This window comes from Ovis canadensis, chromosome X (assembly GCF_042477335.2).
Source record: "Ovis canadensis isolate MfBH-ARS-UI-01 breed Bighorn chromosome X, ARS-UI_OviCan_v2, whole genome shotgun sequence".
Classification (NCBI taxonomy): Eukaryota; Metazoa; Chordata; class Mammalia; order Artiodactyla; family Bovidae; genus Ovis; species Ovis canadensis.
Window position 1 is genome coordinate 41,835,968 of NC_091727.1, and position 27,510 is coordinate 41,863,477.

Sequence of the window (27,510 nt, forward strand, 5' to 3'; positions counted from 1 at the left end):
AGAACTTCTGTAGCTTTCATGGCTTCTCATAAACGGCCTCTGCAATGCTGCAGACTAGAGAGGACACCACTCAGCATTTTCTACATCATTTTTTAACAATGAAAACCAATTTGAGAATTAAGGCCTGGCAGACAATATATTTAGTCTTGCTATGGTAAGGAACATTCTCGCCTAAAACAGCAAACATAAGGAAGTGAATTTTGAAGCGTCTCCCAGATTGTGTGATTTCTCCAAGTTTTGCACCCTATGTCTGTCCCCCCTCTGCTGTATCGTTAATAAGTTCCCATATGTGCCATCTTGCTAACCACCTTACCCTCCCCTGGTCCTTTCTGTGAGTCCCTCTGCACTAGTGGCCAGAACAGAGTGATAAATAGATAACAGTGCTTTCTCAGGGGTTCCAATCTGGGCACTTTGACTCCAGATGTTAACTCAGCTGCCTCAGCATCAAAGGAATCAAATTATTTGTTATCATAGTTCTAATCAACTAGGACTCGAATGATTTAGTAAATACAAGTGTCAATCACACAATACTTTGAGTTAGGACCTGTGTGTCAAAATCTGCCTGGTAACGCAGCAGGACTTATATTTGTAATATTTTTTTAAAGCCTCCAAAACCAGCGATTCCAGGAAATTCGCTCTGGGCTCCCTTAAGGGCCTCTTAGGAAGCCCTCACTCCCTGGGGGCAGCAGCTATTTTGAGCACTGGCCTTTATGACTGCACCTTGGAAACCATTTGAGTTCTGACCGAACTGTACAGTTTGCAATGTATTACCAACAAGCTTCCTGTAGTGCATCAAAACAAGCCTAACTGATGTATCAAAGAGAGCGAGATGAAGCCTACTACTTGTAATAAATGGTTTTATGCTCTTCTATTTATCTCCACCTTCAGCCTGTCAACTAATTTTAGGATAAAAAATTAGAAAACTGCCTCTATGTGACTAGTTTTCAATTCTGCCGATATTAACATTTTAGTAACTGGCAAATGGCATCGGTTGCTCATTAGAATAAATCTACTTGATTGCACAGGCAAGCTCCCCTGGAAGAAAATACATATTTCCCCCACAGGATTCAAAGCTATTTTCATTTGCAATGCAAATACAGGCAGCCTATAAGCATCATTTTCATTCCCTGAAATTGTCTCTTGAGGAAGGCCGCGGGAGGTTGGGGGGAGCGGATAAAGGTTGCTCACCACTAATACACTAATACACTTCTAAAAGCTATCAGAGGTTCTGATTTGAGCAGTATGCTTTCTAATTAGCATGGGGTGCTGTAGGTCAAAGGGTACAAATTTGCATCTACAAGAAGTTCTGAGGCTGTAATGAATAGCATGCTGATGGTAGTTAATAAAAAGGTATTTGATACTTGAAAGTTGGCAAGAATAGATCGTAAGCATTCTCTCCACACACATACACACAGAGTTAACTATGTAAGGTGATGGGTGTGTTAATTATCTTGATCTTGGTAATCATTCTATGTGTATGCATGTCAATAATCACATTGTAGACTTTATTCTATTTTTATTTTTAACTTTTGGCTGCATCGCACGGCTTGCAGGATCTTAGTTCCTAGACCAAGGAATGGAATATATGCCTCCTGCAGTGGAAGTTCAGAGTCCTAACCACTGGACTGCCAGGAAAGTCCCCCGTTGTACACTTTAAATACATACAATTATATTTGGCAATTATTCCTCAATACAGTTTTTGTTAAGCAAACTAGAAATCATCCATACTTCAATTTGAAAAAAAGAGTAAACTGGAAATACCAAGGCAATGTACAGATTCAGTGCAATCTCTATCAAATTACCAATGGCATTTTTCACAGAACTAGAACAAAACAAAGATCATGGCATCCGGTCCCATTACTTCATGGCAAATAGATGGGGAAACAGTGGAAACAGTGTCAGACTTTATTTTGGGGGGCTCCAAAATCACTGCAGATGGTGACTGCAGCCATGAAATGAAAAGATGCTTATTCCTTGGAAGGAAAGTTATGACCAACCTAGACAGCATATTAAAAAGCAGACATTACTTTGTCAACAAAGGTCCATCTAGTCAAGGCTATGGTTTTTCCAGTGGTCATGTATGGATGTGAAAGTTGAACTATAAAGAAAGCTGAGAGCCGAAGAATTGATGCTTTTGAACTGTGGTATTGAAGAAGACTCTTGAGAGTCCCTTGGACTGCAAAGAGATCCAACCAGTCCATTCTAAAGGAGATCAGTCCTGGGTGTTCATTGGTAGGACTGATGTTGAAGCTGAAACTCCAATACTTTGGCCACCTGATGCAAAAAGCTGACTCATTTGAAAAGACACTGATGCTGGGAAAGACCGAGGGCAGGAGGAGGAAGGGATGACAGAGGATGGCATCACCGACTCAATGGACATGGGTTTGGGTGGACTCCAGGAGTTGGTGATGGACAGGGAGGCTTGGCGTGCTGCGGCTCCTGAGGTCGCAAAGAGTCGGACACAACTGAGTGACTGAACTTAACTGAGAACAAGACATTTTTTAATTTGTATGGAAACACAAAAGACCTTGAATAGCTGAAGAAATCCTAAGAAAGAAAAATGGAGCCAGAGGAATCAGGCTCCTTGACCTCAGGCTATATTACAAAGCTACAGTAATCAAAAGAGTATGGTACTGAAACAAAAGCAGAAATATAGATCAACAGAACAGGATAAAAAGCCCAGAAATACTCTCATGAACCCATGGTCAATCTATGACAAAGGAGGCAAGAATATACAAAGGAGGAAAGACAGTTTTTACAATAAATGGTGCTAGAAAAACTAGACAGTTACATGTAAAAAAAATGAAATCAGAACATTCGTTAACACCATATACAAAACTAAAGTCAAAATGGATTAAAGACCTAAATGTAGGACCAGATACTATAAAACTCTTAGAAGCAAACATAGGCAGAACACTTTGTGACATAAATCACAGGAATATCTTTTTGAATCCACCTCTAAGAGTAATGAAAATAAACAAATGGGACCTAATTAAACTTAAAAGCTTTTGTATAACAAAGAAAATCATAAAAAAATAAAAAACAACCCACAAAATGAGAGAAAATATTTGTAAATGAAGCAACCAACAAGGGATTAATCTCCAAAATAGACAAAGAGCAACATGCCACTCCATATGAAAAAAATCAAAAAGTGGGCAATCTAAATAGACATTTCTCCAAAGAAGACATATAGATGGCCAATAAACACATGAAAAGATGCTTAACATCACTAATTATTAGAGAAACACAAATCAAAACTGTAATGGGGTATCACCTCACACCAGTCAGAATGACCATCATTTAAAAATCTACAAACAATAAATGCTGGAGAGGGTGTGGAGAAAAGGGAACTCTCCAACACTGTTGGTGGAATGGAAATTGGCAAAGCTACTATAGAGAATGCTATGGAGGTTCCTTTAAAAACTAAAAATAGAACTACCAGCACCATCCCTGGTGGTTCAGTGGTAAAGAGTCCTCCTGCCAATGCAGGAGACATAGGTTCAATCCCTGATCTGGGAAGACACCACATTCCAAGAAGCAACTAAGCCCATGCACCACAGCTATGGAGCCTGTGCTCTAGAGCCCAAGAACCACAATTACTGAACCCTCGTGCCACAACTACTGAAGCCCTCACACCCTAGTGCCTGTGATCAGCAACAAGAGAAGCCACGGCAGTGAAAAGTCTGTGCACTGCAACTAGAGAGTAACCCCAGCTCACCATGACTAGAAAAAAGCCTGCATAGCAATGAGGATCAAGCACAGCACACACACACAAAAAAAGAACTACCATATGATCCAGCAATCACACACCTGGGCAAATATCTAGAGAAAACAAATCTGAAAAGATACATGCACCCCAGTGTTCATAACAGCACTATTTACAATAAATGTCAAGATATGGAAGCAACTTGACTATCCATCAACATAGGAATTGATTAAAAAAAAAAACACATGGTACAGGGAATTCCCTGGCAGTGAAGTGGTTAGGACAACACATTCTTACTGCTGAGGGAGCAGCCCTCCCCACAAAAAAAGACATAGTACATATATACAATAGAATATTACTCAGCTACAAAAAAATGAATAAACTAATGCCAATTTGCAGCAACATGGATGGACCTAGAGATTCTCATACTAAGTCAGATAAAGACAAATATAATATCACTTATACAGAATCTAAGAAAAAAGACACAAATGAACTTATTTACAAAACAGAAACAGACTTACACACTTCAAAAATAAGTTTATGGTTAACCAAAGGGGAAACATGGGATCAATTAGGAGACTGGGATTAACATATACACACTGCTATATATAAAACAGATAACCAACAAGGACCTACTACAGAGCACAAGGAACTCTACTCAATATTCTGTAATAACCTATATGGGAAAAGAATCTGAAAAAGAATACATATATATAATACATATGTACAACTGAATCATTTCACTATATACCTGAAACTAACACAACATTATAAAGCTATGTGCTGTGCTGTGCTCAGTCACTTCAGTCATGTCTGGCTCTTTGCAAGCCCATGGACTGTAGCCCACCAGGCTCCTCTGTCCATGAGATTTTCCAAGCAAGAATACTGGAGTGGGTTTCTGTGCCCTCTCTCCAGGGGATCTTCCTGACCCAGGAATCAAACTCTCATCTGCATCGGCAGGCAAGTTCTTCACCACTAGCGCCACCTGGAAAACATACACATAAATGAAGTTTATATATGATTTTTTAATCATATAAATGTTTATAAAAGAACTTCATATAAATATATATGAAGTTGTTGTTCAGTCACTAAGTCTTGTCTGACTCTTTGCAACCCCATGGACTGATGGACTTCAGTCATGTCCAGCTCTTTGCAAGCCCATGGACTATAACACACCAGGCTCCTCTGTCCATGGGATTTCCCAGGCAAGAATATTGGAGTGGGTTGCCGTGCCCTCCTCCAGGGGAATAAAATGAAAATAAATAAATAAATAAGCTTAAAAACCAAATTGGGAATACCAGTTGAATAAGGAAACAAGATAACCACATGAGAAGATTCCAGGGGCCCTGGTAGGGGATCAGTGAAGAAGTTTCTAAACCCTAGTGAAAATGTTTAGTCGCTCAGCTGTGTCCAACTCTTTGTGACTCCATGGACTATAGCCTGCCAGGCTCCTCTGTCCATGAAATTCTCCAGGCAAGAATACTGCAGTGGGTTGTCATTTCCTTCTCCAGGGGATTTTCCCCACCCAGGGACTGAACCCAGGTCTCCTGTACTGCAGGTGGATTCTTTACCGTCTGAGCTACCAGGGAAGCCCTAAACCCTGGACTGGTCCCCAAATCTCATATTCTGAACATTTGTCTGGTCAAATTAAGGAAAAATGAGAAACAGGGACAACATAGTAAGATTTTCATAAAATTGGATGTCTCATTTAAAAGACTGCCTTATAAGCTTCCCTGGCGGCTCAGTGGTAAAGAATCTGCCTGTCCATGTAGGAGACTCAGGTTCAATCCCTGGTCTGGAAGATCCCACATGCCATGAGGCAACTAAGTCCGTGTGCCACAAGTACAGAAGCCCATGTATTCTAGGGCCTGTGCTCTGTAACAAGAGAAGCCACCAAAATGAGAAGCTGTACACCGCAACCATAGAAGAGCCTCTGTAGCAACAAAGACCCAGCACAGCCAAAAATAAATAAATAAAATTATAAAAATAAATAAATGAAAAATAAAAGACTGCCCTATAAGATTATAGGATCTTTGGATCTTTTCTTAGTATTATTTAATTTTTTATTGATATCTATATATATTAATATATAGATATATTTTACATTCTCTTCCATTATAGGTTATCACAAAATATTGAGTATAGTCCCCTGTGTTACAGAGTAGGTCCTTGTCAGTTATCTATTTTATATAGATGGATCTTTTGAAATTTAAATCTCCATCCTTATATGATGAGGTGGCTTTGTGTGTATGTGTGTTTCATTCTCTAAATGGTATAGCCCAAGGTTGACAAACACCTCCAAGATGACACTAAATAACTGTTTCTCCTAAATTCATAGTCAGACAAATATAAGTAAAATCAAGAAGCAGAAGAAGCACTCCCAATTAAAAGAGTAAGAGAAATCCCCTGAAAGAAGAAACAATGAAACCAACCTCTCCAGTCTACTAGATCTTCAGTTCAAAAAAGAAGTTACAGAAATACTGAAGGATTACAAAAGGCTGTCAATAGAAGTGCAGATCACTATAACAAGGAATTAGAAACTATAAAGAAGAGCCAATTAAAATTAGAAAACTCATGTGCTAAGATGAAAGCTGAGCTAAAGGCGATAAATAGCAACTTTAATAATGCAGAAGAATAATAAATGATCTGGAAGATAGAATAATAGAAACTGCCCAACCAGAAGAGTGGACAGAAAAATGAAAGCAATATATGAAACCTATCAGTGTATATAAAGTGAGCCTACCTACTCATAACAGGGTTCCCAGAAGGATAAGAAAGAGAAGTGGGGATCAAAAATGTATATGAAGAAATTATGGTGGAAAACTTCCTAAAGAAGAAAATAGACATCCAGGTATAGGAAGTACAGAGGATCCCAAACAAGATGAACCCAAACAGACCTACACTAAGACATATTAAAATGGCAAAAGTTAAAAAGAGGATTCTAAAGTCAGTAAGAAAAAAACAAAGTTAGTTACAAGGGAACCCCCATAAGGCTATCAGCTGATTTCTCTACAGAAAAGTGGCAAGCCAAAAGAGAGTGGCAAGAAATATTCAAAATCCTGAAAGGGAAAAACCTGCAAAGTAGGATACTCTACTCAGCAAGATAATCATTTAAAATAGGAGAGATAAAGAATTTCTCAGAGAAATAAAAACTAAAAGGCTACAGCAACACTAAACCCATCCTAAAAGAAATATTGAAAGGTCTTCTCGAAACAGAAAAGCAGCAAGAATCTGAAAGAGAAAATAACAATTGGAAAGTAAATCACTTAAATAATCGAGCACAGGGAATTCCCTGGTGGTCCAGTGGTTAGGACTCAGTGCTTCCACTGGACAGGCAACTAAGATCCCTAAAGCCACGTGGTGCAGGTAGTGGGGGAAACTAGTAGAATACAAGCATTTTTTGTGAATTCAATTATAACTCCAAAGAACAGCAAAAAGATGAACATGAAGATGTAAAAGAGGACATCAAAATCATAAAATGTGGGGAAGGGGAATAAAAAACTGTAGATTTTTTTTTTAACTTAATTCATTTGGCTACGCTGGGTCTTTGCTGCTGTTTGCAGGCTTTCTCTAGCTATGCTGCACAGGATCCCTGTTTCAGTGCCTTCTCTTGTTGCAGAGCGCAGGCTTCCAATAGTTGTGGTACATTGGCTTTGTTGCCCCTCGGCATGTGGGATCTTCCCAGACCAGGCTCGAATCCATGTTCCCTGCATTGGTAGACAGATTCTTAACCAGGCAAGTTCTGTAGTTTTTTTCTAAAGAATGTGCGCGAGCCTATATGACTACCAGTCTAAAGCACGTAGATACAGTACTGGGTTAACATACTTGAAAATCAGGGTAACCACAAATCAAAATTCTCCAAGCTAGGCTCAAAATTCTCCAGGCCAGGCTTCAACAGTACGTGAACCAAGAACTCCCAGATGTGCAAGCTGGGTTTAGAAAAGCCAGAGAAACCAGAGATCAAATTGGCAGCATCCATCGAATCATAGAAAAAACATGAGAATTTCAGTAAAAACATCTACTCCTGCTTCACTGACTACGCTAAAGCCTATGACTGTGTGGATCACAACAAACTATGGAAAATTCTTAAAGAGATAGGAATACCAGACCACCTTACTATTGCAGGAAGGGGGACCCCTTCCAGGGCCCGAAACTGGGCTCTTATATAACACTTGGAAGTGAATTGTCCGAGGAGACACATGTGCTGACAAAGCAAGAGATTGTATTGGGAAAGGGCACCCAGGTGAAGAGCAGTAGGGTAAGGGAACCCAGGAGCACAGCTCTGCCACGTGGCTCGCAGTCTCGGGTTTTATGGTGATGGATTAGTTTCTGGGTTGTCTTTAGCCAATCATTCTGACTCAGAGTCCTTCCTGGTGGTGCACACCTTGTTCAGCCGAGATGGATGCCAGAGAGAAGGATTCTGGGAGGTGGTCAGACATGTGGTGTCTCCTTTTGACCTTTCCCAAACTCTTCCAGTTGGTGGAGACTTATTAGTTCCCAGGACCTCCTGTCGTAAAACAACTCATGCAGATGGTTACTATGGTTCCTGGCCAGGGTGGGCGGTTTCAATCAGTGTGCTTCCCCTAACATTACCAGCCTTCTGAGAAACCTGTATGCTGTTCAAGAAGCAACAGTTAGAACCGGACATGGAACAACAGACTGGTTCCAAACTGGGAAAGGAGTATGTAAAGGCTGTATATTGTCACCCTGCTTATCTAACCTATATGCAGAGTACATCATGGGAAATGTGGGGCTGGATGAAGCACAAGCTGGAATCAAGATTGCCAGAAGAAATATCAATAACCTCAGATATGCAGATGACACCACCTTCATGGCAGAAATCAAAGAGGAACTAAAGAGCCTCTTGATGAAGGTGAAAGAGGAGAGTGAAAAAGCTGACTTAAAACTCAATATTCAAAAAACTAAGATCATGGCATCCGGTCCCATCACTTCATTGCAAATAGATGGGAAACAATACAGTGACAGACTTTTTTGGGGGGGAGGGGCTCCAAAATCACTGCAGATGGTGACTGCAGCCATGAAATTAAAAGATGCTTGCTCCTTGGAAGAAAAGCTATGACCAACCTAGACAGCATATTAAAAAGCAGAGACATTACTTTGCCAACAAAGGTCCATATAGTCAAAGCTATGGTTTTTCTAGTAGTCATGTATCGATGTGAGAGTTGGACCATAAAGAAGGCTGAGTGTTGAAGAACGGATGCTTTTGAAGTGTGGTATTGGGAAAACTCTTGAGAGTCTCTTGGATTGCAAGGAGATCAAACCAGTCAATCCTAAATGAAATCTGTCCTGAATATTCATTGGAAGGACTGATGGTGAAGCTCCAATACTTTGGCCACCTGATATGAAGAGCCGACTCATTACAAGAGACCCTGATGCTGGGAAAAATTGAAGGCAGGAGGAGAAGGGGATGACAGAGGATGAGATGGTTGGATGGCATCACCGACTCTATGGACATAAAGTTTGAGCAAGCTGCGGCAGATAGTGAAGGACAGGGAAGCCTGGCGTCCATGGGGTCACAAAGAGTCAGACACAACTGAGCAACTGAACAACAACAAATCAAAAACATAATAGATACACAAAAACCAAAAAAAGAAGATAACTCAAGCATAATAGATTCTCAGAAAAGAACTATGAAAGAAGATCATCAAACCACAAAAGGAAAAACAAAAAGGAAAAAGAAATATAAGGTCAACTGGAAAAAAAGGTTTTAAATGGCAATAAATACATTATCTATCAATAATTACCTTAAATGTCAATGAACTAAATGCGCCAATCAAAAGACATACAGTGCAAATGGGAAGGAAATCTAAAAATGAGTGGATATATGTGAGAGTGTTAATAGCCTCGGTAGGGAGGCCAGAGGTCCGCAAGCAGCAAATGGCAGATTTTTTTTTTTCCCTTTTCTCTTCCAATCCTATGTTGTCATGGCAACACCTGGTTATACCTCGTTAATTAATCTCAAACCTTGAGCTAACCATTGTGTTTTTCTTATGGAAATATCTTTCTTAAGCTATGTTAATGAACTATGTATTTGCTTGGAAATCTGCCTTTCTCCAAGATTCCTGTTAATTGTTTTATGGCCCAGGATGACTCACCTCGTGCCAATGCTATCTCAAAATGCATGTTGTGGGTGAGGGGCCTGGTGCAACTCTCTCAGTTTTGAGGCATTTCCTTTCTCTAATTAGCAGCTTGCTTACAGGTATATAACTCCTTGCTAAAAACTAGCAAGGAGGCACTATTTCTGTCCCCTTCTGCTGTCTATGTCAGCAGCTTTCTCTATCTCTTTTATACTTTAATAAAACTTTATTACACAAAAAGCTCTGAGCGATCAAGCCTCGTCACGGGCCCTGGGTTGAGCTCCTCTCCTCCGGAGGCCACGAATCCCGGTGTCGTTCATGGCTCATAGCAGCAAACTTTCATCTGTGTACATATAACTGATTCACTTTGCTGCATAGCAGAAGCTAATACCACACTGTAAAACAACTGTACTCCAACCAAAAATAATTTAAAAAAAAGACACAGAGTGGCAGACTGGCTAAGAAAACAAGAGCCTACAATATGTTGCCTACAAGAGACCCATTTTAGGGCAAAGGGCACATAGATTGAAAGGGAGGGGATGAAAAAGGCTGTCTCCCGAAAATGGAAATGACAAGAAAGGAGGGGTAGCGATCCTCATATCAGACAAAACAGACTTTTAAAAAAAGGCCATAAAGATAAAGAAGAACACTATACAATGATAAAAGATCAGTACAAGAAGAGAATGTTTCACTCATTAACATATATGCACTCAGTATTTGTTGTTGCCGTGGTTCACTCGCTCAGTCATGTCCGACTCTTTTTGACCCCATGGACTGCAGCATGCCAGGCTTCCCTGTCCTTCAGTATCTCCCAGAGTTTGCGCAAACTCATGTCCATTGAGTCTGTGATGCCATGCAACCATCTCATCCTCTGTCACCCCTTTCTCTTCGTGCCCTCAGTCTTTACCAGAACTCAATATAGGAACACCTAAATACATAAAACATACTAAAAGACAGAAAGGGAGAAATTGACAGGAATACAATAATACGAGGAAACATTAATACCCCACTGACATCACTGACAGATCTTTCAGACCAAAACAAAACAAAACAATAAGGCAACAGAGATCCTAAATTCCACAATAAAATAGAGAGACATAATTGATATTTTCAGGACATTACAGTCTCAAAATACCAGAATAGGCTTCTTCATAAGAACACCAAATGGCGGATGATACTGGTGCTTTGAGAAGGCCTAGAGGCCCTGGGGGCCCGGGGATGGGGTGGTGGCTTCCAAGGTGGCTTCAGCAGGGGAGTCCTGGGCTTGGGTCACAGCTGGGATCAGGGATAGGGCAGAGACCACAGAGCTCACTGAAGAAAGGCCAAGGACAAGGTGTGGCTTCTGGTTACCAAGCTGGGCTGCCTGGTCGAGGACATGAAGATCAAGTCCCTGGAGGAACTCTATCTCTTCTCTCTGCCCATCAAAGAATATGACATCATTGACTTTTTCCTGGGAGCATCCCTCAAGGAAAAGGTTTTAAAGATTATGCCCAAAAAATAAAAATTAAATAAAGATTATGCCCATGCAAAAACAGACCGTGCTGGTCAGCAGACCAGGTTCAAGGCATTTGTCGCCATCAGGGATTACAATGGACATGTTGGTTTGGATGTCAAGTGCTCTAAGGCAGTAGCCACTGCCATCCGTGGGACCATCATCCTGGCCAAGCTCTCTATCATCCTCATGTGACGAGGGTACTAGGAAAATAAGATTGGCAAGTCCCACACAGTCCATTGCAAGGTGACTGGCCGCTGTGGCTCTGTGCTGGTGTGCCTCATCTCTGCTCCCAGGGGCACGGGCATCATCTCAGCCCCTGTGCCCAAGAAGCTCCTGATGACTGTTACACCTCTGCCAGGGGCTGCACCACCACCCTGGCATTTTCGCCAAGGCTACTTTTGATGCCATTTCCAAGACCTACAGTTATCTCACCCCTGATCTCTGGAAAGAAACGGTATTCACCAAGTCTCCGTATCAGGAATTCATTGACCATCTTGTAAAGATCCACACCAGAGTCTCTATGCAGAGGACCCAGGCTTCTCCAGCTGTAGCCACCACATAATTTTATATTAGAAAAATAAAGTGAATGAAGCCAGGAAAAAAAAAAAAAACAGAATACACATTCTTTACAATTACACATGGAACATTCTTTAGAATAGTAGGACACAAAACAAGCATCAACAAATTTAAGAGAATAGAAATTATTTCAGGGATCTTTTCTGATCACAATGGTATGAAAGTAGAAATCAACCACAGAAAGAAGGAAAAAATGATTACATTGAGTCTACATAACATGCTCTAAAAAAGCAACGGGTCAACAATGAAATCATAGAGAAAACTGAAACAAATGACAATGAAAACAGAATCATCCAAAATCTACGGGGTGCAGCAAAAGCAGTCTTAAGAGGGAGGTTCCCAGCAGTAGAGGCCTTCCTCAAAAAACAAGAAAAATCTCAGATAAACTCCCTACTTACCACCTAAAAGAATTGGGAAAAAAGGACAAACAAAACCTAATGTCAGCAGAAGGAAGAAAATAATCAAGAGCAGAGAGAAAATAAAATAGAAATTACAAAAATAATAGAAAAAGAACATCAATAAAACTAACAGCTATTTTTTGAAAGGGTAAGCAAAACTGACAAATCTCTGGCCAGGCTCACCAAGTAGAAAAGAGGAACCAAATAAACAAAATAAGAAATAAAAGAGGAGAAATAATAACAGATACTGCAGAGATTTTTTTTTAAATAAAATACAATGAACAATTATATGCCAACAAATTCAACAACCTAGAGAAATGGACAAGTTTCTAGAAACAGACAGCCCACCAAAAATGAATCAAGAAGAATTAGATAAATTTGAACAGATCCCTAGAAGTGAAATAGAATTTGTATTAATAATAATCTTTAAAAAAACCTCCCTGCAAACAAAGTCCAGGACCAGATGGCTTCATCAGGGAATTCTACCAAACACAGGCGGAACTTATACTGATTCTTCTCAAATTCTTCCAAAAGACTGAAGAGCAGGGAGTACTCCCAGTTATTCTATGACGCCACCATCATCCTGATACCAAAACCAGACAAAGACACTACCAAAAAAGAAAACTACAGGGCAATATCTTTGATAAATATAGATGCAAAAACTCTCAGCAAAATATTAGCAAATCAAATCCAACAATATACAGAAAAGATCATACACCATGATCAAGTTGGATTCATCCCAGGGTCAAAAGGATGTTTCAACATATGTAACCCAATCTTGTCAAACACCATATCAACAGAAGGAAAGGCAAAAACCACACAATCATCTCAGTGATGTAGAAAAAGCATTTGATAAAATTCAACATCCATTCATGAGAAAAAGTCTTATCAAAGTGGGAATAGAGGGAATATATTTCAACACAATAAAAGCTATTTGTGACGAACCTACAGCCAACATAATACTCAACAGTAAAAAGCTAAAAGCCTTCCTGCTAAATTCTGGAACAAGACAAGGATGTCCACTCTCACCTCTTCTATTCAACGTAGTATCGGAAGTCCTAGACACAGTATCAGATAAGAAAAAGAAATAAAAGTTGTCTAAATTGAAAGGGAAGAGTAAAATTGTCATTATATGCAGATAACTTACGGCTTAAAGATTTAAACATAAGACATGACACCCTAAAACTCATATAAGAGAACATGGGTAAAACATTCCCTGACATAAATTGTAGTGATGTTTTCTTAGGTCAGTCTCCTCCCAAGATAACAGAAATAAAAGCAAAAATAAACAAATGGGACCTACTTAAACTTATAAGCTTTTGCACAGCAAAGGAAACCATAAGAAAAACAAAAAGGCAACCAGCAGACGAGGAGAAAACATTTGCAAACAATTTGAGCAACACGGGCTTAATTTTCGAAATATACAAATAGCTCATACAACTTAATAACAAAAAAACAAACATCTCAAACAAAAAATGGGCAGAAGGCTCGTTCTTTCTCCAAAGAAGACATACAGATGGCCAACAAGCATATGAAAAGATGTTCACCATCTTTTATTAGATGCCAAGCAACACCTCTAATTATTAGAGAAATGCAAATCAAAACTACGAGGTATCACCTCACACTGGTCAGAATGGCCATCATTAAAAAGTCTAGAAATAATGAATGCTGGAGAGGGTTTGAAGAAAGGGGAACCCTCCTACACTGTTGGTGGGAATATAAATTGGTACAGGCACTATGGAAAACACAGAGGTTCCCTAAAAAACTAGAAATAGAGTTACCATATGATCCAGCAATCCCACTCCTGCACAAATATCTGGAGAAACTAATTTGAAACGATTCATGTACCCCAATGTTCATTACAGCACTATTTACAAAAGCCAAGACACGAAAACAACCAGAATGTCCATCAACAGATGAACAGATAAAGATATGGTCTCATATATACAGTGGAATATTACTCAGCCATATAAAGGAATGAAATAAAGCCATTTGCAGCAACATGCATGGACCTAGAGCTCAAACTAAGTGAAGGAAGTTAGACAAATACCATATATCACTTATATATGGAATCTCAAAAATGATACAAGTGAACTTATTTACAAAACCTACCCACAGTCATCGAAAACAAACTTTATGGTTACCAAAGAGGGAATGAGGAAGGAGGGATAAATTAGAAATTTGGGATTAATATATACACACTATTATATATAAAATAAACAACAAGGTCCTACTATATAGCACAGGGAACTATACACAGTGTCTTATAATGAACTATAATGGAAAAGAATCTGAAAAAGAAATATATATATATACACATATATGTAACAGAATCACTTTGCTATATACCAAAAAGAAAAGTGTTAGTTGCTCAGTCGTGTCTGACTCTTTGCGACCCCATGGACTACAGGCCCATCAGGCTCCTCTGTCCACAGAATTCTCCAAGCAAGAATACTGGCTTGAGTTCCCATTTCTTTCTCCAGGGGATCTTCGCAACCCAGGGATTGAACTCTGGGTCTCCTGCATTGAAGGCAGAATCTTTACCGTCTGAGCCACCAGGGAAGAATATACCAGAAACTAACAACACTGTAAATCAACTATACTTCAATTTGTATTATTTTTAAAAAAAATATTTTAATTGAAAAAAAAATTTACCATGCTGCACAGCATGTGGGATCTTAGTTCCCACAACCAGGGATCGAACACATGCCTCCTGCATTGGAAACAGGGAATCTTAACCACTGGACCACCAGGGAAGTGCTTACTTCCATTTAAACAACAACAAAAAAGGATCTAAAGAAGAAAAAACAAAGTTGGCAAACCATTGTTGCGCTATGTACCAAGTCCTCTCCAGCTCTTTCCGATCCTGTGGACCGTAGCCTGCCAGGCTCCTCTGTCCATGGGAAGTTGTTCTCCTTTAAAATAAAAATAAGTGAAACCTGGGAATCTGAGAGCAGCTCATCTAGGACATCTCAGTAAACGCTGAATCCCAACTGCAGTGAGTCAGTGGGGCTGCTTGCGTTCAGTGGAATAGCTGATTCAGAATCTAGCAAACCCAGGTGGCGCTTCTAGCAAAGAACCCACGTGACAAATAAGGTTTAATCCCTGGGACGGGAAGATCCCCTGGAGGAGGGCATGGCAACCCATGCCGGTATTCTTGCCTGGGAAATTCTATGGACAGGAGCCTGGCGGCTATAGTCCATAGGGTGGCAAAAGAGTTGGATAAAACTGAACAACTTTTAAAAAAAAAAAGAGAGAACTTGATGCATCAAAGGATCCTAGGCCCTTAAAATCCTAGATTGACACAGTTTGTTTGCTGATTGACAAGCCTAGGGAGGATTCTCTGCGTGTGTACTTTGTGGATTTAGGGAGAGATTCCCCCTACAGAAGCCCATTGGCTACCTTTTCCAGGACCGGTGATCACAATTTACCCATCTCACTTGGCAAAGAAGGACCCCTGGTTCTACTTGTCCAAGTGGGGTTGCCCCCCTGCTCCGCATATACATGCAGGCTCCCCTCTTCCTCCTTCATATCAGGGTCTGGGCAGACAGGCCCTGCTGCGGCAGAAGAGAGCCCCTCCTGACTTCCCATCTGCATTTTCCTGGGCCGTGGCCTCCATGTCCCACATTGTCCCACCCTCCAATCATGTGTACGTGTTGTTATCAAAAGAGTCAGTAAAAATGAAAGTACGTGGGGTCGTATTTTCGAACTGACACCTTTGTTCCCCCATGTCCTGCCACCTTTTAGCGTTTTTCCATTGTCCCCAGCTCTTCCACCCTCTCATTGTGGCAGCAACCAGACCAGTCTTGTTCTCTGCTCTATGGATGTATTGATATTAGCAGAGAACAGAAAAAGGAGCAGATTCTGGTGTCTGAGTTGTAAAGGCCTAGCCCCTGAAACAAAGTAACTCCAGTGAACCCTCTCTGTTTGAGGTGGTGACTGACAAGTCCAAGCTCCCCCAGACCACACAGTTTCCCTGGGCTAGGGTCAGGGAGGAGCGGGCGTAGATGCCAGAAGACCTGCTCACAGCCCAACATTCAGAGAGCTGCACCCAGAGGGACCCACAGAGGACAGGAAGACACAGATGTAATTGTACATGTGCTTCTGTTCCCAGTCACCAAAAGGCAAAAACTGCAAGTGCTCATCAACAGCTAAATGGATTCACAAAATGTGGTCCATCTGCACAATGGAATATTATTTGGCCATAAAAAGGAATTAAGTACTAAATACTTGCTATAACGTGGATGAACTCTGGAAATATGCTGAGTGAAAGAAGCCAGACACAAAGACCATACACTGTATGATTCCATCTACATGAAATGCCCAGGATTGGCAAATTCACAGATTAGGTTGGTAGTTGCCAGGGGCTGGGAAGGGATAGGGAGTGACTGCTAATGGGTGAGGGTTTCCTTTTGGGGTGATGAAAATGTTTGGAACTAGACAATGTTGATAGTTGCACAATACTGTGAATGTATTAAATGCTACTGAATTGTATACTTTAAAACTTGTTGGGAATTCCCTGGCAGTCCAGTGGCTAAGACTCTGCACATTCACTGCTGAGGGCCAGGGTTCAATCGCTAGTTGGGGAACTAAGATCCTGCAGCCATAGAGAGTGGGCAAAAACAAAAAACAAAAAACACTCAAATTGTTAAAATGGTGACTTTTATGTTATGTGTATTTTAACACATACACTATATAGGCTTCCCCTCCACTCCACCCCCTTGTGGTTACAAGGAGCTCTTGCACACACCCTTACTCCCATTGCTGGGTATGCACTGGTGCCTTGCACAACCTCCTGTACCCTCTTTGTTTGGCTGACCCTTTCTGCCACCTATCCTCCCCCTCCCAAGTCAATAAGTATCGATTTAAATTGAGCCCTGCACTAAGCCACAAAGGAATTCCACATCACCATGGACCAGGGCTATCCCAGGGTTCACTCGTGGGGACAGACAACTGTTGTGTTAGGCAGATCGATTTTCTCACCTACATCCTTTGTTTCTGCCTCCTCACCCCACCCTTTCTACCCAGACATGGGAGGGGGTGCTCAGAGCCCCCTCGCATGCCTCAGGCCCAGGGATGAAAGACAAAATCTCTTGCGAACTTTCCTTGAGCAATGCCCATCACCCTGCAAGAGGGCCACACGGCAGGATGGGCTCCTCTGCGGGTGCATGACCTGACCTCCAAATGGGGGCTGTGCGGACGCCATCAGATCCTACCACCTAGCCCAGGGTAGTGCCAGCAACACAGGCCCTCCAGGACCGGAGCCGGAAGAGCAGCCGCCTGGGAGGCCCTGAGCCTTGCTCTCTCATTGGTGGTCCAGTCCGTCACAGATCACTTACAGATCAGCCCCACCCCGTCCCAGACGCCTCAAATCAAGGAGTGTCCTATGAGTGTCATGAGCCTGAGGGGTGACAAAGCCCCCTGGTGGCAGGGAGGGCCACGGCAGGGATCATAACACTTTGCCCGTCACGGAACCCGCCTACTCGCTAAAGCTCCTGTCGTATCGCGAGCGGCCATTCAAAGCCAAGCGGAGTCTGCGCCGCGAGGCCCTGCCCACTTCACCAGTTTTCTGTGGGAGCCGACGTTCCCATGGAGCACGATTCGTGATTGGTTGCGTAAAGCATCTAAGAAGGCGGAGCTGACCCAGCAGGGGCTAGACTGCCGCCGCCGTCGCTTTGGCAACCCGGCCCAGTCTCCTGGCTTCCCCAGCTCTGAAACGGGGCTATGGTGCCCTCTAGCGGCCGCGTTCTGACACGGCAGGGGACCGGGACCGGGTGGGCGCTAGGAGGCCGTTCGCGCGTGGGAGGCTGGGAAATGGGGGACCCGAGGCGGACGGAGAGGGGAACAACCCGTTCAAGGTCACGGAGAGACACAAATCCGAGGCTTCTGGAGTCGGCCCTTTGGTCTTCTGCTGCCGCTTTTGTCAATTCAAAGAAACAACAAAAACCCCTCACAGGCTGGTACCTACACAGAGCTTAAGCGGCAGAGCCCCTCACTAGCAGAGGACTCTTGGCGGGGGGAGGGGTAGGGGTTGGGGGCGCGGCTAGAAATGGACCCACCTGGTCCTACGTGTTGGTACCATTTGCAGGAGTGAACTGCAAATTAGTTAAGATCTGTATTGAATCATAATAGGTAAAGATGGCTCTCTCCTCACCCTGACTGTCACACTTCCCCTCGGGTGCTGAAGCATTAGAAGCTGCCTGAGAGCAAGTTGAGTTGGGGGTACATTTTACTGTGGCCTTAATGGAAACTGTTTACATAGATAGTTATTACTGGCCGTCCTGGGGTAGGAATGACTTCCAGGAATAATCCCACTGCCCACCTGCCATCATGACACTGAGCACTAGAGCAGCTGGGGTGTGGGAGGAGGAGGAGGAGAAACAAGGTTTGAAATGTACAGAGCCGGAAGCTGGTATGAGGAAAATTCTTCCAATCATCAAATGCCTAAATTTATGAGCAGCTCAAAACGGAAGTTTTTCCTGTTGAGAGTTATCATCAATAATGCAGTGAATATAATTGCAAACTCCCTGTATAAATTTTTTTCAAATATGTCCATATGTAACCAACAGAAACAATTCTGACATGGAGAAGTAAATTGTAACAATTTTTTTTTTCAGATCATACCAAAAGAGAAAGAGATAAAATTTGAATAGAGGCAATATATGGGTTTGGGGATTAATAATATACTTAATGAGAAGAAGTGAAGTATATGAACACACTGGAGGAAAATTAAGTTTCTTGCTGACTTGATCAAAATACTGACATTAACAAAAATAACACAAATCTCATAATAGATCTTTTACAAGACATTGACGTCAAGTTGACTGAGTATTGCCACTTCGGAGTATTTAAGATGGGTCTCTGAATATCAAACCTTGATATGCCCAGAAAATTTACAGCTTTTATAGGAAAGAAATTTGACAGGTTTCCCAAAATTTGACAGTAGTCCTAAAAATGTACACAGCATTAATAACAAATTGCAAAGCTGAAACTTCTAAACTATCAATAATGAAAAACAAATTTCCATCTACCAAACTAAAAGAAAATCAGCATGAATTATTTTTCTATTTTCTATCCTCTTGCTAGAAAATGATATTACAAGATTGTTGTCATATGAAAAGGCAGGCAAAGCATCTGCAGCCAAAAATTGTAGGGGGGAAAAATGTATTATAGGAGTTTGTCAGGCAGTTAACAAAACTTTATGTCAGTTTTCTGAATTATGTGAGATTTGAAATATTTCTCAGCTTTTAAAATGTTATGTATTGTTTTCTTTCTGATTCTAAAGAACATTCCTTTCCTAACTAATTCTGTATTCCTAATTTTCTGTTCTTTTTTAACCCCCCCCCAGTTATATAATCTTCAGTAACCCACAAAACCTGGAGCTGCCTCAAATGAACACCCACACACCACCATTCATCACATACTTGAGAATCAAGAACTATAGGCTCATTAAGTAAAAAGAGCCACATGATCTGTTTTCTAGAGACATTTGTGTGCTTTGAAGTAGCTCTTTTATCAGTAAAAAGGTGCTGGTGAACTTTAAGTCCAACAGCTGACTTTGACTCTAGGAAATTCAGAGAATCACAAAATCACAGACTTACTAAAAGCTTGATCCAATGAGAATGACTTTCACTCATTAAGCTACTTTTAGCTGTTGGTTCCCCCAGAGCCTTCCATTCCTTTAGTGTCATCTCCCAAAGAAACTGCAGAGGACAGCTTGGGGCCATTCTGTCACCATTCCCTCAGACAGAAGGGGTGAGCTTTCTTCCTCGTTAGTCTTTCGGGTATTTTAGGATTGTCATCATCTGTTACGCAAAACAAAACAAAATTTCATGTTTTACCTTAATGTTTCATGAGGTTAACTTCTTTCATCTTGCCCTATTGACATCTGTAGAAAGAGGATTTTTTTTGAAAGTCTGTTACTCAGAACTAAGCGGCTACAATTTACAGAAAGGTGCCTTATCCATTCGAATGTACAACAATGTATCCTCTTTGGTGGAGAGCTTCTAGTCCCATGTTGGTTTTTTCCTTTCAGGCTGTACTAGAAGAAAAAAACATAAGAGGCACAAGGGTATGCCAGATGGTGAAAAATAGGTTTACGGCACCAAAATAGTGTTGTTTTTATTAAAAACTAGGCTAGCATGGAATGCCAGAAGGTGTGAAACCCAGCTCTGAATAACAATCTCCAGATTTAGCGTTAATCTTGGCCTGTGTGAACCTCCCACCAGGTGAAGCAGGGTGGGCCTGCCAGCCTTCCTGGGGCTGGGGCGGAGGGGTGAAGGGGGACGGGCAGGGAGTTGTTTTTGCAGGGCTGGCTGCAAAGGATCCTGGAGGCCCATGGGGGAGCCAGTGGGCCTGCTTTTTAGGGGGCCAGCTTGGCTCCCCACCCCTTCCTATCCCCATGCCCCACCATCAGTACACTGAAATCCTCAGCCAGGTGCTGATTCACCCGTATCTCCTTCATACTGGAGTCTGAGGTCCAAGAACAATTACGGCTGGAAACATGACCCCTAAGAAAGCCTAGGTTTCTTCAGCATTATTTTATGTCATTTTATTTCTTTAGTTTTGACTATGCTGGGTCTTTGTTGCTGCTCGGGCTTCTCATTGCAGTGGCTTCTACTGATGTGGAGCAGGGGCTTTAGCATATTTGGGCTCAATAGTTGCAGCTCCTGCGCTCTAGAGCACAGGCTTACTAGCTGTGGCGCATGGGTTTAGTTGCTCCGCAACATGTGGGATCTTCCTGGATCAGGGATCAAACCAGTGCTTCCTGTATTAGGCAGGAGGATTCTTTACCACTGAGCCACCAGGGAAGACTTCTTCAGCGTTATTGAAGGGAACAGCCATGACCAAAAGTTTTCCCCTAACCCTTAGGGTTACCGAACCAAACTTGGACCCGCTCTCCCGCACAGTAAAGCCCACCTACTGCCGCCCGGTTGTGGGGAAAGAAAGCGCACCATCTGTCTCAGGGCTTCCAGCGAGGAGCCTAGACAGTACTTAAGGGTCAAAAGACCCAACTCTGGTGGCTTTCAGGGGAAGGTTTTTAAAGAGGAGAGAGAGGGTTGCTGGGTATGTGATCAGCTGGTGGACATTCTTCCGATGGATTGGTGGTGAGGGAATCAAAAGTCAACATCTTCAGCCACCTGGTTCCTCCTGGTCTGGGGCCTGTGTGCTTGTGGCAGCAGTTAACTTCTTCCATCTGGTGGGGGTTTCGGTCTCTGTGAAACAGCTCAAAGGATTTGGCTCAGAATATTATCTCTAGCCTTTGAGGAGGAGCTAAAGGTCCCTGACTTTGTTTAAGGGCTAAACTATCATTATTTTGTCCTGCTTGACTGTTGTCTTTCTGCATTTTCTCACGACTCTTGATTACATTCTTTGGAACCCGGGGAAGGGCTAGAAGGCTAAAGTTTTCCTACAGACAAGAGGCAGATGGAAGACATGGGTAGGGGGAGGTGTCTGTTCTGGGAAGGCCCCCATAGGGTCCTGCTTGGTTACATTACCAGTGTCCCTCAAACTCTCCAACTTTAAGGAAGCCAGCATCTGAGAGGGTTAGGCTCCTCATCAAAAAAGTCCATTGTCATACTGAGTCAGTGAGCTTTTGCTACAAACCAACCAACCACAAAGCTTGGTGCCTTAAGGCAGTGGTCCTCAGCCTTTATGGTATCAGGGATGGGTTTCATGTAAAATAATTTTTTCATGGACCAGGGGGTGGAGAGGTGGTTTCAGGGTGATTCAAGTGCATTACATTTATTGTGTACTTTATTTCTATTATTATTACATCAGCTCCACCTCAGATCATCTGGCATGAGATCCCGGAGGTTGGGGACCCCTACCTTAAAGTACCAACTCTGGATTTAGCAGACTGGCAATCTGGGCTAAGCCCCACTGATGCACTTGGCTCATGCCCACATCTGTGACATCAACTGCCAGGTTGGCTGGGGACAGGCTGGTCTGAGATAGCCTCAGCTAGTTAGATTGTATTTCTTCCATACAGTCTCACATCTCCCAAGGCTAGCCTGGGTTTGTTCACAGGGAGGTAGCTGAGTTGCAAAAGAGTAAGCTGAAACAGCAAAAAAATGCTCACAGCCTTTTGAGATAGGCCTGGACCAGGAATAACACTATGTATTCAATTGGTCAGAGCAAGTCCCAAGGCCAGCTCAGGTTCAAGGGCTGCAGTTCTTGATGGGGGCAGCTACTCTGCATTGAAAAGGGATGCAGGTACAAAGAAGATATAATGGCAGCCATTTTTTTCTTTTTCTAAATTTTTTTTAATTGAGGTAACATTCTTTTGTATAAGTTTCATGTGTACAACATTATATTTCTATTTCAGCTTGCAAGATCTTAGTTCCCCTATCAGGGATTGAACCTGGGCCCTTGACAGTGAAAGCGAGGAGTCATAACCACTGGACCACCAGGGAATTCCTGTATTTCTATTTCTTTATACACTAGAACATGCTCACCACCAAAAATTTAGTTTTCATCCATCAACATACAGTCGACCCCCTTCACCCAATTTGCCCCCCTTCCTCTGGTAATACTGGGGGACTGAGGGAACAAAAAGTGCCCATGAAACTGAGAAGTCACCTTGAGACTAAAAGATTAGGCAAGCAGCTCCATATAATCAAGTTGGCAGCTGCACTTTGCACCAGTGTGGGGCATTGGGACAATTTTATACTTAATCTAGGGTAGGGGTACAGATACTTGAAAACAGGCCATGCATTCCTAAATCAAGATTTACGAATGGGTAGCTAGTCACGTGGGCACTGGGAATACGTCACAAAGGGTTTTCATCATTATTTGGGGACTAAGAAAGCATAGAGCCTACCAGATCCTGATGATTATGAAACAACCCCTATTAACTACAAAACCCTTGATGACAGATAAGTGATTCACTACATAGTACAGTCTGGGTAGGGTCAGTGAAAAGATGGGAGAAATTGCAAGAGCCCAAAATGGCGTTGTTATGCTATCAGCCATACAGGTAGCCACTACTCTGCCCTCTGTATCTACATATTTTTTTGTTTCATTTGGTCTATTCATTTTTTTAATATTCCACATATGAGTGAAATCATTCAATATTTGTCTTTCTTCTGACATTTCGCTTAGCATAATACCCTCAAGATCCATCCATGTTTTTGTAAATGGCAAGGTTTCATCTTTTTTTATGTCTGAGATGTATTATATATAAAGATGTGAGAGATATATATCTGATATTCATGATCATATGGTTTTTCTCATCATTCATATAGTGAATTACACTGATTAATTTTTGAATATTGAACTAATCTTGCATTCCTAGGACAAAACCCCACTCAGATATGATGTATTTTTCTTATTATATATTATTGAATTTGATTTGCTCAAATTTTGTTAAGAACTTTTGCATTAGTGTTTCTGAAGTACATTAGTATATAGTTTTCTTATAAGATTTTTGTTTGGTTTTGGTATAGAGTAATGCTGACCACCTCTTGAATGATTTGGAAAATAGTCTCTCCTCTTTAATTTCCTGGAAGAGTTTGTGGAGTATTGCCTCATTTTATCTTTAAATATTTATTGGAATACTCCCATAAAGCCATTTGGGCCTAGAGTTTTCTTTGTAGAAATGTTTTCAATAAATTCAATATCTTTAATCAATATAAGGCTAAACAGTTTACCTATTTCTTCTCATTGAGCTTCAATAGTTTATGTATTTCAAGGACTTTTTCCATTTCACCTAAGTTGTCAAATTTGTTGGCATAAATTTCACGATTTTTTCCCAACATATATTAAAAATACTATAAAGCCTCTAGAATGAAAACAATGTAATATTGGTACATGAATAGAAAAGAAACCAGTGGAATATATTAGAGAAAGTCTAGAAAGAGACTCAAATATATTTGGCAATTTAGTATATGACAAAGTATATGGCATTTCAAATTATTGGGGTAAAGTACTTAAAAAATTTTATTTTGGTAAAATATCCACAGCATAAAATTGACCATTTGAGCCATTTTGGGGTATACAGTTCAGTGGCATTAAATACATTCATATTGTAGAACTTCCCTGGTGACTCAGATGGTAAAGAATCTGCCTGCAATGCAGGAGACCTGGGTTCAATCTCTGGATCTAGAAGACCCCTGGAAAAGGGAATGGCAGCTCACTCCAATATTCTTGCCTGGGAAATCCCATGGACAGAGGAGCCTGGTAGGCTACAGTCCATGGGGGTCACAAAGAGTCGGACACAACTGAGCGACTAACACTTTCACTTTCAGAGAACTAAACTCTTACATGCTAAATGGTATGGCCAAAAAAAAAAAAAAAAAACCATTTATTTTGTACAACCATCACCACATCCATTTTCAGGACTTTTTCTTAATAGACTTTTTTAATGCTACCACTTATTCATTTAGTATTTTACTTATTACAAGACCATTTCTTTTTACTGCCTCAAAAATCCTTTGTGCTCTTCGTATTCATCCCCCTCTCCCCCAGTTCCTGGCAACCACTGGCCTTTTTACTGTCTCCATGGTTGTGCCTTTTCTAGAGTGTCATATAGTTGGAATCACACAGTATGTACCCTTTTCAGATGGGCTTTGGTCACTTACTAATATACATTTAAGCTTCCTCCATGTCTTTTTCTGACTGGACAGCTCACTTCTTTTCCGTATTGAATAACGTTCCATTGTTGGGATATACCACAGTCTATCCATTCACCTATTGAAGGACATCTTGGTTGCTTCCAAATTTTGGCAAGTATGAATCAAGCAGCTATAAACATCCATGTGCATGTTGTTGCATGGACATAAGTTTTCAATTCCTTTGGGTAAATATCAAGAAGCACAAGTAGTGGATCATATGGTAAGTATATGTTTAGTTTTCTAAGAAACCACCAAATGATTTTCCAAAGTGGCGGTATCATTTTGCATTCCCACGGCTGATGAATGAGAGTGTCAGTGGTGAACTGGAGAAGAACTATATTCAATATCCTGTAATAAACCATAATGGAAACGGTCATGTATACTTATATACGTATATATGTACATCTGTGGGCTTCTCTGGTGACTCAGTGGTAAAGAATCCAAAGAATCCACCTGCCAACGCAGGAGATGCAGGAGACATGGGTTCTATCGCTGGGTCGGGGAAGAAAATTTCCTTCGAGAGGAGAAAATGGCTACCCACCCCAGTATTCTTGCCTGGAGGATGCCATGGACTGAGGAGCCTGGTGGGTATAGTCCATGGGGTCACAAAGAGTCGGACGTGACTTAGTGACTGAGCATGCATGCAGTGCAAGAGGAAAACCTCATATGTTGAGAAAAACTGTGACCAGACTGGTTAGGGCTACAGTCCCGTGCATGCTAGTATTCACTTTGCAACGTATCCCTGCCCTTCATTCCTTCCATCCAGGGGTATCTATTTCTTCACCCTCCTACCCCAGAGTCTGGACTGGCCTTGTAACCTGCTTTGGCCAATAGCAGTAGATGGAAGTGACTTGAGACTCCCACAGTCAGTTCAGGAAGCTTGAGGCTTCTGCCTTGATTCTCTCAGAAAGTTCTGGTTGCCATATAAAGGAGTCCACTTAGCCGACTAGAACATAAAAAGCCATGGAGAAGAGGAGACCTGAGGAGCCCTAGTCCACAGCCAGATATGTGAGTCAGGCTATCTGGAATCTTCCAGCTCAGCTGATTGTCTCTCTTGAGTGAGTCCAGTCAAAACTGGCAAGAGGAAGTGCCCAACCAACCAACGCAAGCATAACACATCATAAACTATTGCTGTTTTGGGCCACTATCCCTTGGGGTGGCTTGTTACACAGGAAAAGGTAATTAAAACTGGAGTTCAATTTATTATTACAAAATGAAAAACCGTAATAGGCAGAGGAAGTGGGTGGGAGTAGAGAGGAAACAAAATTGGCCTTACCTTGATAATTACTGAAGCTGGGGATTCATTATCTACTCAGCTATTTTTGTATATATTTGAAAATTTCCATAGTAAAAAGTAAAAAGTAAAAGGGAGGGTTGGAAAGATTTCATTGGAAAAATGTGGCTTTTCTCTGGCATTCCAGTGGCTAAGATTCCATGCTACCAATGCAGGGGGGCCGGGGGTCCATCCCTGGTGGAGGAACTAGACCCCCAGTGCCGCAACTAAAGATCCCACATGTTGCAACCAAGACCCAGTGCAGCTAAATAAATATATTTTTTAAATGTATATGTCTATTTTTGTCTTTTGCCTATACCACTGGGCATGTGGGTTCTTAGTTCCCAGCACCCCTGCTTTGGAAGAGGCGAGTCTTAACCACTGGATTGCCAGGGAGGTCCCTTAAAATGTATATGCATACTTGATATTCAACATATTTAATTTTTTTACATGATTACATAATACACAGAATGAAATACATTTTCCCACCAGCAGGCCACATTTGGACTCTCCAAAGACTCTCCAGTTCACCCCTGAATGTCAGAGATATTACATAAAATTTCTGGGTGTGTCATGAGATCAACAAGGATGAGAAACCAGCTCCTAAGGCAGCTGGTGGCTCCCAGCAGGCAGGACTCAGCGGGGCAGGAGCCCTCAACCCCGCAGCCCGGAGTATGAGGAGACGATGAGGAAGTTCGGCTTGTGGGCAGCCCGCTCTGCCTTCCTTTCCTCCTTCCTGCCACATCAGGTCAAGACTGTACCAAGGCCCGCCCGCCCTGCTCGACAGCACGGGCTCGAGCTCCGGGGGAGGGTGAGAGTGGGGCTGCAAGCGGCTGGAAAAGGCGGCCCAGCCTGAATTTCAGCCCTCCATCCTTGCAAGGGGACTGGCGAGCCACCCTGGGGCTAAAGGTCGCTCTGGAGCTCTCCAGGATTCTGCCCCTCTGAGTCACGCTCTCCCGGAACCCCGGCATCCCCGGGCTCAGATTCTAGACTGTAACGCCTGCGGGCAGCCCCGAAGTAAAGGAGCGCGGCTGTTGCGACCGCCCTGTTGATCCCCTCCCTGCTTCCTTAAAAAATGACTGATGGCGAGTTCTCTCGCCTCGAAACCACTCTCTGAGCAAGCCCTTTCCTTCCAAGGACGCCCGGAACCCGCGGAGGAGGGGGGAGGAAGGTGGAGAGTCGGTGGGGGGAGGGAGGGAGGAAAAGGACTGAATGGCATTGGCCCGTCGCCTCCGCAGCGGAAGATGCGGACACCCTCCGTCCAGCCCCCTCCCCGGGGGCCCTGCGTCCCCCTTCCCCCTGCCAGGCTGCAAACACACGAGCACGCAGACCCGCGCACTAGAACATAAA

The 27,510-nt window shown here is 42.2% G+C and overlaps 1 long non-coding RNA gene and 1 pseudogene across 2 annotated transcripts; one reads left to right on the plus strand and one right to left on the minus strand.

The window, feature by feature from the left end:
- Positions 1-4,223: 4,223 nt before the first annotated feature.
- On the minus strand, positions 4,224-17,601 carry LOC138930206 (uncharacterized). 2 transcript variants are annotated; one of them, XR_011446119.1, is made up of 3 exons: positions 17,452-17,578; positions 15,096-15,188; positions 4,224-4,691 (listed from the first exon to the last, which is right to left on the minus strand). It is a non-coding gene; the product is annotated as an uncharacterized lncRNA (long non-coding RNA). The 2 variants fall into 2 exon arrangements; XR_011446118.1 differs by lacking the exon at positions 15,096-15,188 and having other exon boundaries at positions 17,452-17,601.
- On the plus strand, positions 10,969-11,861 carry LOC138930205 (small ribosomal subunit protein uS5 pseudogene; annotated as a pseudogene).
- Positions 17,602-27,510: the final 9,909 nt, after the last annotated feature.